General features: G+C 42.5%; 1 protein-coding gene across 1 annotated transcript in view; it reads left to right on the top strand.

Annotated features, from left to right (window-relative positions):
• cttnbp2nlb (CTTNBP2 N-terminal like b) overlaps positions 1-13,062 on the top strand; it is an 83,246-nt gene that overhangs the window by 40,401 nt on the left and 29,783 nt on the right. The gene's annotated exons all lie outside the window — the stretch shown is intronic.

The following is a 13,062-nucleotide window of genomic DNA, read 5'->3' as shown; positions in this document are numbered from 1 at the left end:
CCACAGCTAACTATGTGCCAGTTGGCTTAACTGTACCTTTCACTCAGGCTGAATTAATACGAATTTGTCCCTCAAACTCTTTACAGAAAATTCTGGGATATTGCAATCATGGCTCTATTTTTTAGATGTTTTGGGGTTCACTAGGGACAAATATTAATTTAATCAGTATATTATTCATTTAGGATGTAAATAAGTGGAAGCTAACCAGCTAATTAATGTTATTGGGGTTAGTATTGCTGAAGTTTAATATTGTCATTGGGATAATAATATTTAGTGAGGTAAACATTGCACATTTGTCTCAGTAAATGTAAAACTTTCATCCCGTAAGACCTGTTGGGAAAGTGTAGGAACACGGACCCACAACAGGGGGCGCAAATGAACGGACAATGGAGTAAGTCAAAATAACAACGCTTTACTGTTGTGAATGTGCACAACGAATACAACCAATCACAGCAATGGACAACAGTCAATTCACAAAAGTGTCGTGTGGGCAGGCTCGAAGATAGGAGACGCCTCTCCAAGGTAAGACCGGAACCACACGGCTTCCTCCGCCACAGGACCCCGGGAATACTGGAGCCGCCAAGTCCCGAACTCCCAGGTGGCCACTGCCTCCGCGTGTCGGACCTGGTACTGCTGGCGAGGAGCAAAGAACAGTTAGATGGGGGCGCGTATGCACCCAGGACTCCGAACAGCAGGAAAGGTACCTCCACCTCTCGTTGGAACAGTAATCCAAAAAAACTAGCTCAATCCAAAAGATGCACTCTATTTGCTTTAATACGTTACCTCTCTGGTAGAAACGATATCTCGGCAAATGAGGTGGAGATGCCGTCCTGCTGATATACCTCCGTAGTGATTGGGATCAGCTGTCTCCGGTGATGGGTGACAGCTGTCATCCTGGCTGCTCCTGTAAGGCGGCAGCGCCCTCCGGTGCCTGGAGCCCGCACTCCAGGCAGGGCGCCCTCTAGTGGTGGTGGGCCAGCAGTACCTCCTCTTCAGCGGCCCACACAACAAGACCAGCCTCTTCTCGGCAGTCGACTTGTAATGGCTTAGTTGACATCCACATCGGAAGAGGACAGCTGAGCTAAGGTAAACACCTAACTGTAATCGGTCATTTTAAAAGATTATTTATATTTAGTGAGGTAAAAGTGCACATTTAGCTTCATATGGAAATGGTACGTCCATACGAACACTTCTTATGACTTTATCGGGGGTTCCGTGAGGACAAGAAGCGGTTTATCTGTTGTTATTGCCTCATCCAACAACATTAACAAGCCATTTAGGTTCTACTTGCTGCAGTGTTGGTTGAATTGTAAACAAGAGCAGAATTCTGACGTCCACCAGTCTGGATCACCTCCACAATTCAGTGGAGTCTTCCATGCCCTAATATCTATCTGTGGTGCAAATTTGGTGAGAATCAGTGAAGTAGTTTTGATGTAATCCTTCAAAGCCTGTATAAAATGAATTCTTGATCCAGAATCCGGATCACCTCCAAAATTCAGTGGGGTTAGGTCTTCCATGCCCTAATATCTATCTGTGGTGAAGATTTTGTCAAAATCCATGCAGTAGTTTTGACGTAATCCTGCTAACAGACAGACAAATAAATAAACACTGATGATTTTTATTATGTCCTTGGCGGACATAATAAATAATGGTAAATGGATTGCATTTATATCACATTCACTCATTGATGTCAGGTGCTCAATACACATCGGGAGCAACTTGGGGATTTAGGACCAAAGGACCCTCTGATAACAAGCTTTAACCACTTGTCCTAAGTGATATGGTGACCTCTAAAACATCTAAAAAGGGTAATTTTCTGGAATTCTTATTTAATATGATCTGAAAGTATTTGTGTATTCAGTAAATGTACACAAATGGAGTCCATTATAGCCTTATTATGGGATCGTGCATCCATCAAAATGAGCAGGTATGCTCACTTTGTCCCAGGATCACTGCACATCCATATCCATCCCAGTATAGTATGTTAGCACAGTGGTTCCCAAAAGCATTTTGTCCCCCACCCCCACCCCCCCCCACCCCCAACAAAAAGCTTGTTCCCTTACAATCAACTTAAGTTTGTAAGTATTTTTTCAAATTTTCCCCAGTACACACTCACAGTGGAAGTGAAATGAAACAAGGATTAGCTTTATTTCAAAGAATAACATTCATTTTAAAAGTACTTCCACTTTAAGAGGCCAAATACAGAATTGGACAAACTAACATAACTCTAAATATAATGATTAAATAATCACTTTTTACAGCCATTTTTTTTAAAGCAAGTCAGAGGATGGGGTAATGCCATGAGAGGTCAACAGGGTAGGTTAAGATGGAGCAGGGCAGTCCAGTATAATAAAGAGGCAGTGGTGAAACTAAAATGTGCTTTGTTCTCCAAAAACAGAAGCAGATATCAAGCCACTTGGGTCATTAATTCATCCAAACCCATAATTAGCTTCAAACATTATGGAGATAGTGTTTCACAACTTGGAGTCTTTCCAAGAAAAAAAAAAGGTTAAGCATAAATTGTGTCTTCCGTCTTTTAAGAATTCTGAGAATGGCAGTAGTTTCTTGCTAGATATCTTTCCTTCTCATCTTTGGCTCTCTTTCAGCCTTCCTTACTCTGTCATATCTTCGTTTTGGCTCCCACCAGGTGTTCAGTCCTGCTGCAGTTAGGTGGCTGAAGCATTTATGCCTGTCAGAGTGATGATGCATTCTGGGAGATGTAGTGTGTTCCAGAGTGGCCATTTTGGAGTGTGACAGCCAATCCTGTACAGGGATGTTAGTGTCCGTCTACTACCTCTCCCCTTGTGATTCCACAATGGATACATGAACATTCCTGAGTATGTATGTGTTGTACTCATAGACTGCAGTACTGCACAAGCCCTCCATGATGTCACCCATAGGTTTTCTGAAGAGCAGTGTTGAAGCTCAAATGGGGCCGCTTCAAATGCCTCCACCTTTACAGCACCTAAAGCGACCTTGACACGTGCACAAATTTGATTTGCCAGAGAGCAACTTGTAAACTTTGCATGAGCTGTGTGCGGTTGCATGCAAGTGAAGAAAATTTTGAAATGTTCAAAATCTCTGGCAATTAATTTTGTGAACTAGATGTGAACATTGTGCGATCTGTTCAAAAACACTGTATGTCACTGCGAGGTAATGTTTCTCATTGCCACAGCATATCTGAACGATTTTTTTCCCCGTCTGCAAATATAGTAACGGTAAATGCCACACTGGCAGACCATTTAGATACATAAATACACATATACAGTAGTGTTCAGAATAATAGTAGTGCTATGTGACTAAAAAGATTAATCCAGGTTTTGAGTATATTTCTTATTGTTACATGGGAAACAAGGTACCAGTAGATTCAGTAGATTCTCACAAATCCAGCAAGACCAAGCATTCATGATATGCACACTCTTAAGGCTATGAAATTGGGCAATTAGTAAAAAAAGTAGAAAAGGGGGTGTTCGCAATAATAGTAGTGTGGCATTCAGTCAGTGAGTTCGTCAATTTTGTGGAACAAACAGGTGTGAATCAGGTGTCCCCTATTTAAGGATGAAGCCAGCACCTGTTAAACATGCTTTTCTCTTTGAAAGCCTGAGGAAAGTGGGACATTCAAGACATTGTTCAGAAGAACAGCGTAGTTTGATTAAAACATTGATTGGAGGGGGGAACACTTATACGCAGGTGCAAAAAATTATAGGCTGTTCATCTACAAGATCTCCAATGCTTTAAAATGGACAAAAAAACACAGACGAGTGGAAGAAAACAGAAAACAACCATCAAAATGGATAGAAGAATAACCAGAATGGCAAAGGCTCACCCATTGATCAGCTCCAGGATGATCAAAGACTGTCTGGAGTTACCTGTAAGTGCTGTGACAGTTAGAAGATGCCTGTGTGAAACTAATTTATTTGCAAGAATCCCCCGCAAAGTCCCTCTGTTAAATAAAAGACATGTGCAGAAGAGGTTACATTTTGCCAAAGAACACATCAACTGGCCTAAAGAGAAATGGAGGAATATTTTGTGGACTGATGAGAGTAAAATTGTTCTTTTTGGGTCCAAGGGCCGCAGACAGTTTGTGAGACGACCCCAAACTCTGAATTCAAGCCACAGTTCACAGTGAAGACAGTGAAGCATGTTGGTGCAAGCATCATGATATGGGCATGTTTCTCCTACTATGGTGTTGGGCCTATATATCACATACCAGGTATCATGGATCAGTTTGGATATGTCAAAATACTTGAAGAGGTCATGTTGCCTTATGCTGAAGAGGACATGCCCTTGAAATGGGTGTTTCAACAAGACAATGACCCCAAGCACACTAGTAAACGAGCAAAATCTTGGTTCCAAACCAACAAAATTAATGCCTCGCAGATGTGAAGAAATCATGAAAAACTGTGGTTATACAACTAAATACTAGTTTAGTGATTCACAGGATTGCTAAAAAAGCAGTTTGAACATAATAGTTTTGAGTTTGTAGCGTCAACAGCAGATGCTACTATTATTGTGAACACCCCCTTTTCTACTTTTTTTTACTAATAGCCCAATTTCATAGCCTTAAGAGTGTGCATATCATGAATGCTTGGTCTTGTTGGATTTGTGAGAATCTACTGAATCTACTGGTACCTTGTTTACCATGTAACACTAAGAAATATACTCAAAACCTGGATTAATCTTTTTAGTCACATAGCACTACTATTATTCTGAACACTACTGTATGCAATTTATGTATGTCTTGCAAGACCAAATACACATATATGCAATTTGTTCTTGCAAGACAGATAGTATGTATGTAGTGCATGAGTGAACGTGGTGTGCGTGTGTGACCTCCATCCGCCCTTCCCGATCAGCGTACACCATCCTACTCAAAGCCAACAGACAGCTTCTACCAGGAAGGGCCAACCACCAAAACAACATGAAGACAGACAAGAACGAAAGACAAGTGGTGAAGGCAACAACTGTGAAGTGATGAAAAGTGAGATACAGTAGTGTTCAGATAATACACACAGAAATAATACACACTTATGAAAGCTCACTCCACAATTTATTATTATTGATTTTTTTTATTTATTTAACCTTTATTTAACCAGTTGATACTCCTTTCTCAGCTTGTCACAGCACCTGGATGCTGCACAAAACAGCATTTTCAGATCACTTTAACCCAACTTTAAATCAGTGCATCATAGATTTCTATTTAATCTAATGCCTGACAACGCGGAATAACGCAAAGCAAGATGGCGACTGCTGGCAACAGCTCACAGGCTGCATCCGCCATCTAGTGGATTAAATAGAAATCGATGCATGCAAAGCATCCAGGCCCTAATTATTTATAACTTTATGGCATAAAATATCTTAAGCTGATGAGGAAGCTAGCCACAGAGACCAAAAGAATTTTTGTAAGCATGCTTATTTCTGCTACCATGGAGCTCATTGTGGGATGGCCTCACTTGTGGAGTCATATTTGCACACGAGCTTCATTTTTCAGGACTGGACATGGCGCCTTTGTACGTGACATATTATTTTCCTATCAGATGAAATCTTGATATCCTCAGTATTGATAATCATGCCATGATTGATGACATGATGGATTACTGTGCTGATTATTTGTATTTTATTATTAAACCATCCTCAGTGGTGTGAAACCTTGTGGTGTGAAGGGCCAAGATGGTGCAGGTTTTCACTGCAACTAAAAAGTTGAAGGAAGCTTTTTTTTCTGTTGGCACGTCTGGTCCTGCTGTCGTTTTTGTGTCTGTCTGTTTCTACTGAGGTGCACACCAATTCATCAGGAATGCATGCTTTACCCATAGCCCACTGCCATGCTTTGAGAGTTGAGATGTAACCCCGGAGACAGCCAGCTGCATGCTTGTACACAGGCAAATACACACAAGCATGCGCCCAACGTGCTCACTCACCCTCATATTAATAGTAGCCACTGCTTTCACTCACAGTGATGGTGTAGGAATCAGATTAAGGGCTGGTCTGCGCTCTTGTAACAGGAGATACGCACTGAGCACCATCCAAAGGAGCATATTGTCCATCCAGCGCCTGATTTCATTGTTTAAATGTGGAAACTGGATTCCTTTGCTCTTTACCTCAGACAAGGGCACATTTGTGCCCAGAGGCTGCAGATAACTGACACAGAAAATTTTTACCACGTGAAGAGAATCAACTTTGTATTTCACGGCGTATTACCACTGCAGGAATGTATTAATGGAGAAAGCAACAACTGAACAGGTCACAAGTCTCTGGATCACCCACTGTTTTCATAGCTAAACCACAGTATGGGTGCATTCCTAAGCACTTAATTGCATCCACCTTTCCCACACTTTACCTTGCATGCTCATTCCAGGAAGAAGAAAAAAACCCCAGCTCAGTATGCAATTATTTGCATATGCAACTATCTATTTATTATGAGTAATTGGGTCATATCATGCAAAATTAGATTTTACAACAATTCCAATGAAGTTGGGATGTTGTGTAAAATGTAAATAAATACAATGATTTGCAAATCCTCTTCAACCTACAGTGCTGTCAAAAAGTGTTTGCCCCCTTGACCCTTTACATGTTAGATTTTTATTAGGACATCAAAAAACAAAACAAAAATTCAGGCCTTGTATATTAGAATTCCAAAATCATGCTCTTTAAACTCACAGTGAAAGCAAATCTCTACAGTTTGATATAAATTAATTAAAAATCTAAAAGCCAAAATGATGGTGTGAATAAGTAAGTGCCCCCTTTAGTATAGCACATGTAAACCATCACTTTTATATACAGTTTCCTTCGGACAAGTCAGGGGATGGATACGTGAACATTCCCAAGACACTGACTATGTCTTGGACATTATTTACATGAATTATGAAGAAATACAAACAGTAATGCACTCTATGGTAAATCTGTGTGGAATAGATAGTTCTCAAAAACGTAGTGACTGTATAAGAAGGTGAAGAGTGAGGAAAGCCACCAAGACATCAGGACAACCCTGAAGAAGTTATAGATTTATGTGGCTGTGATTGAAGAGATTGTGCATAGTGCAAGTTTTGCATTTTGTATCCCCACTCCTGCCTTCATAGTGGAGTTGCACAGAGAATAATTTTCTTTCAACAAAACATAAAATCTATGCTTGAATCTCCAGTGTGCCTTCTGGCAAATTGTAGCTGAACTTTCAAGGTTTTTTTTTTTTCCTTTTTTTTTTAATAGAAACATTCTCTATACCACTTCATCATGAAGCTAGCTGGTGATGCAACACTCACCATCATTTCGGGTTTTAGATTTTTAATTAATTTATATCAAACTGTTAGATTTACTTTCACTGTGAGTTTAAAGAACATGATTTTGGAAATTATAATATACAAGGCCTGAATTTTTGTTTTGTTTTTTGATGTCCTAATAAAAATCTAACATGTAAAGGGTCAAGGGGGCAAACACTTTTTCACAGCACTGTATATTCAATTGAATACACCACAAATACAAGATATTTAATGTTCAGACTGATAAACTTTATTGTGTTTGTGCAAATATTTGCTCATTTTGAAATGGATACCTGCAACACATTTCAAAAAAGCTGGGGCAGTGGTATGTTTACCACTGTGTTACATCACCTTTCCTTCTAATAACACTCAATAAGCGTTTGGGAACTGAGGACACTAATTGTTGAAGCTTTGTAGGTGGAATTCTTTCCCATTCGTGCTTGATGTACGATGTCATTTGTTCAACAGTCTAGGGTTTCCGTTGTCGTATTTTACACTTCATAATGCACCACACATTTTCAATGGCCAACAGGTCTGGACTGCAGGCAGGCCAGTCTAGTACCCGCACTCTTACTACGAAGCCACGCTGTTGTAACACATGCAGAATGTGGCTTGGCATTGTCTTGCTGAAATAAGCAGGGACATCCCTGAAAAAGACATTGCTTGGATGGCAGCATGTGTTGCTCCAAAACCTGGATGTACCTTTCAGCATTGTTGGTGCCATCACAAATGTGTAAGTTGCCCATGCCATGGGCACTAACACACCCCCATACCATCACAGATGCTGGCTTTTGAACTTTGCGCTGGTAACAATCTGGATGGTCATCAGACCACAGCACACTTTTCCACGTCTGTCCATTTCAAATAAGCTCGGGCCCAGAGAAGGCGGCAGCATGTCTGGATGTTGTTGATGTATGGCTTTCGCTTTGCATGGTAGAGTTTTAACTTGCACTTGTAGATGTAGTGACAAACTTTGTTAACTGACAGTGGTTTTCTGAAGTGTTCCTGAGCCCACGTGGTAAGATACTTTACACAGTGTTGTCGGTTTTTAATGCATTGCCGCCTGAGGGATCGAAGGTCACAGGCATTCAGTTTTGGTTTTCGGCCTTGCCGCTTACATGTGGAAAGTTCTCCAGGTTCTCTGAATCTTCTGATTAGATGGACTGTAGATGCTGGAATCCCTAAATTCCTTGCAATTGAATGTTGAGAAACATTGTTCTTAAACTGTTGGACTTTTTTTTTCATGCAGTTGTTCACAAAGTGGTGATCCTCGCCCCATCTTTGCTTGTGAACGGCTAAGCCTTTTGGGGATGCTCCTTTTATACCCAATCATGACACTCACCTGTTTCCAAACAGGTGTTCTTTGAGCATTCATCAACTTTCCTAGTCTTTTGTTGCCCCGTCCAAACTTTTTTGAAAGGTGTTGCAGGCATCCATTTCAAAATGAACATTAAATATCTTGTCTTTGTCGTGTATTCAATTGAATATACTGTAGGTTGAAGATGATTTGCACATCATTGTATTGTGTTTTTATTTACATTTTACACAACGTCCCAACTTCATTGGAATTGGGGTTGTATTTTACTTTTTCTGTCTTGGCTGATGTTTCCTGTTAAATAATCTAATCCCACAAATCTGATTGTGCATGTAGTAACTCCATTGCAGTAAGCAAAATGTTGCCTCATTTTATGCTTTTGTTACATATGTCTAGATTCCTTATTGCCCTGTGATAGACTGGCATCCTATCCAGGGTGTACCCCGCCTCTTGTCCTATGATTGCTGAGATAAGCTCCAGCCCACACGTGGCTTTTGATTGGAGTAAGAAGGTATAGAAAATGAATGAATGACACGCCCACTGAGTCGGCCTGTATTCTTTATGACCCAAGTGAGGGAGATGTGACACTGCAGATCGTCACAGCCCCTCTGGCAAGCAGCAGCTCCTTTCCTTTTCTTGCAGCAGTAACACACACACACACACACACTCCAACCACTGATCCAAGATTGACTTGGTGGACTGTTAAAAACGTTTCTCCTCCATCATCAAACCTTTATCATCAGAACAAACCTGAACCATCCTTCATGACCAAGGAACACTGGAACAAGAGATTTAGAATGCATCCTATGAAAGTTGAAAGGAATACCTTTGTGTTCAGGTCTGTGAAAATGCATTGGTACCAAGCATCCTCACATCCACCATACCATGGAAACACCCCTGGTCTTGGCTGGTAACCACCCAGATTGACAACCAGCCCATTCCCACATCTTGAAAGTAACCATCTTGCTGGATGATACCCAGAGAAAGGCACCATATGGCCAAAATGTTATAGCTAACGCTCCCTCCACATGCAAGTGATGTTTTTCAACTGCATGTTTGATGCAAAATTAGTTATGCATCATATTTCTTCAGACAACAGCAATGTATCTTGTAATTTGCATTTTTCTGGATGAGTGGTGGGCAGGAGGTGTTTTGTGGACAGATAATGAATGGCAATGATAAATTGTCAGGTTGTTAACCAGTTGGAATCTCACATTTTGGACTATCAATTTATAATGTAATATCCCTTAACAACATTGTGTCAACATTACTTGCTCTTAGTTACAATAACAAGCCATAAATATACACTCCCGCCACTTTAGGTGCACCGTGCTAGTACCAGGTTCAACCCCCTTTTGCCTTCAGAACTGCCTTAATTCTTTGTCTCATAGATTCAGCAAGGTGTTGGAAACATTCCTCAGAGATGTTGGTTCATATTGAATGACAGCATCACTTAGTCGCCCATTCAATCAGTCTGCCCATTCACCTCTGACCTCTAACATCAACAAGACATTTTCATTCACACAGTTGCCGCTCACAGGATATCTTCTCTTTTTCAGACCATTCTCTGTAAACCCTAGAGATAGCTGATCATTCTGGAGGATGCATCATGTCCCTTTGACTGAAAATATGCTGCAAAAATGAAATTATACTGTTACTTAAACACATCGTGGCTTGGTAAAATGTTTTTAGGCTGGGGGCCCTGGCTGGAAAATGCATCAATTTGGCGGTTGTTGACACCGTAAGGTTTGCGAAGCTCTGCTCTAATAGTACATAAATTTGTTGTCAGTAGCAGGGCAGGAATGAGAACTTTACACCAGAGAGGTTTTTCTTGTTGTACCCTCTCATAAAGGAAAGCACACTCTGTCATTATGATCAGAATAAACCAAGTCTAAGCCCTGCCTTGGCTGAGACTGCCACACACGCACACACACTCACACACACACACACACACACACACACACACACACACACACACACACACACACACACACACACACACACACACACAGAGTCCAATCCAGCCCGGTCCTGTGAAGTCTATACAAATGCCAATCTCAGGGAGCTGCTCTTCTGTCTCCTCGACTACGAAGAGATTTTACTTCAAGGCCCAGCATAAAAACAGTCAGATTTCCAATTAGATGGGTACACAGTCGGCTACACACATCACACTCCTGCAGAAGTCTACTCAGTCACACTTGGAGACAGTGCATGAGGCAAGCCATTGAGACTTTGTGTCTTTGTTCTGTAATCTCCTCGCTGAGGGCCACATTCTTTGTTCAGACAGAAACTCAAATTCAGCCACCTGATGTCATCTGTGTGTGTGTGTGTGTGTGTGTGTGTGTGTGTGTGTGTGTGTGTGTGTGTGTGTGTGTGTGTGTGTGTGTGTGTGTGTGTGTGTGTGTGTGTGTGTGTGTGTGTGTGTGTGTGTGTGTGTGTGTGTGTGTGTGCGTGCGTGCGCGCGCGTGCGTGCGCGCGTGCGTGCACTCAGAGCATGTGTGAAAATGAAGCTGACAGACTGAACTGCAGAGCAGCATTTATAAAAGCAGTTACTGAAAGTGATGCACAAGCAGAAGAATGCAGTGCCATGCATGTTTGGGCAGAGGAGGACGGGGAAAGGGGGGTGAACTGCGCTGTTCATGATCTACAGCAATATAATATATATATATATATATATATATATATATATTATATGGAAAATCATGGAAAAGTTTGGCTGCCCCAGCAGGTTCATCACAATGGTGCGACAGTTCCATGACGGCATGATGGTGAAAGTTCTGCATGATGGTGACGAGTCAGAGGCCTTCCCAGTCACCAACGGCGTAAAGCAGGGCTGCGTTCTTGCCCCGACACTGTTCAGCATGGTCTTTTCCGCCATGCTGACCGACAGTTTCCAGGACGGCCAGGACAGCATTCGCCTCAGATACAGGACTGACGGTGGGCTGTTCAACCTCAGGCGCCTCCAGGCTGTCACCAAGGTGACAGAGACCGTCATCAGAGATCTATTGTTTGCTGATGATTGCGCGCTCAACGCAGCTACAGAACAGAAGATGCAGCATGAAATGGACTGCTTCTCGAGAGCATGCGACAACTTCGGTCTCACCATCAGCACCAAAAAGACCGAAGTGATGTACCAACCAGCACCCGGAAAAATATACCAAGAACCCCACATCACAGTGACAGGACAGAATCTGCAGGCGGTCGACAACTTTACATACCTGGGTAGCACCCTTTCTCGCGCAGTCAACATCGATGCAGAAATCAACAACAGGGTTGCAAAAGCCAGCGCCTCATTTGGAAGGCTCCGTGAGAATGTCTGGGAACGGAGAGGACTTTGCATTACCTCCAAGCTGAAGGTCTACTGTGCAGTGGTTCTAACCACCCTGCTGTATGCCAGTGAGACCTGGACTGTCTACAGCAGACATGCCAAGCAGCTCAACCACTTCCATATGAGCTGCCTCCGTCGCCTCCTCCACATCAGGTGGCAGGACAAAGTCCCAGACACGGAGGTCCTTGAGCGAGCCGGCCTCCCCAGCATCTACACCCTCCTGCAGAAGACGCAAGTCAGATGGACTGGCCATGTAATCAGAATGCCTGACACTCGACTGCCAAAGCAGCTCCTGTATTGGAGAACTGTGCCAGGGCAAGCGCTCTGTCGGGGGGCAGAAGAAACGCTACAAAGACTGTCTCAAAGCGTCCCTGAAAAACCTGGGCTTTGAGATCACCTCTTGGGAAACGCTTGCCCACAACTGCCCTCAGTGGCACAGCAAGACCACCAGTGGCGCCCGCGCAGCAGAGGCCAGACGGATCGCGGACGCCAAAACAAAACGAGCCGCACGCAAGGCCCGAGCTACCTCTACCTTCACCGCAGCACCTACCCATGTGTGTCCCGCATGTGGGCGCACCTTTCAAGCCCGGATTGGCCTCATCAGCCACCTCCGGATGCACCGTCACTGATTAGCCACCTAGTGGAGCCATGGTCATCTTCGACCCCGAAGGACGAACAACACGTGCTTTCTTAGGTATTTATTTCATGGTTTGTTTTTAAATTGCAAAAATCTAAAAAAAAAAACTTTTTTCACATTGTCATTATGGGGTATTGTATGGAGAATTTTGAGGGAAAAAATCAATTTCATTCATTTTGGAATGAGGCTGTAACAACAAAATGTGGAAAAAGTGAAGTGCTGGTGAAGACTTTCTATGCACAGTATATAGGAATGATGTAAAGATCAACCACCTTGCTGTAATACTAAGAGTGATATTTGATTCCTTCATCCACCTCACCAGGATCCACAGTGAGGATATTGGGATGTCATTTGGACTGCATAACTGTACCGAATGGTGGCTAAAAAAGGGAAGTTGTTCTGGACTGAGGGGGTTGAGTTGCTAGAAGGTAGGATAGCGGACATATAGGAGAGCTACATTACCTGGGAATCCCACAAGCCAACAGGAACCATGATGAAGATGCAAAAAGGTCAGCCACAGCCAAATACC

The sequence above is a fragment of the Thalassophryne amazonica genome, chromosome 6 (genome assembly GCF_902500255.1).
Source record: "Thalassophryne amazonica chromosome 6, fThaAma1.1, whole genome shotgun sequence".
NCBI lineage: Eukaryota > Metazoa > Chordata > Actinopteri > Batrachoidiformes > Batrachoididae > Thalassophryne > Thalassophryne amazonica.
This window is presented reverse-complemented; position numbering and strand designations above follow the sequence as displayed.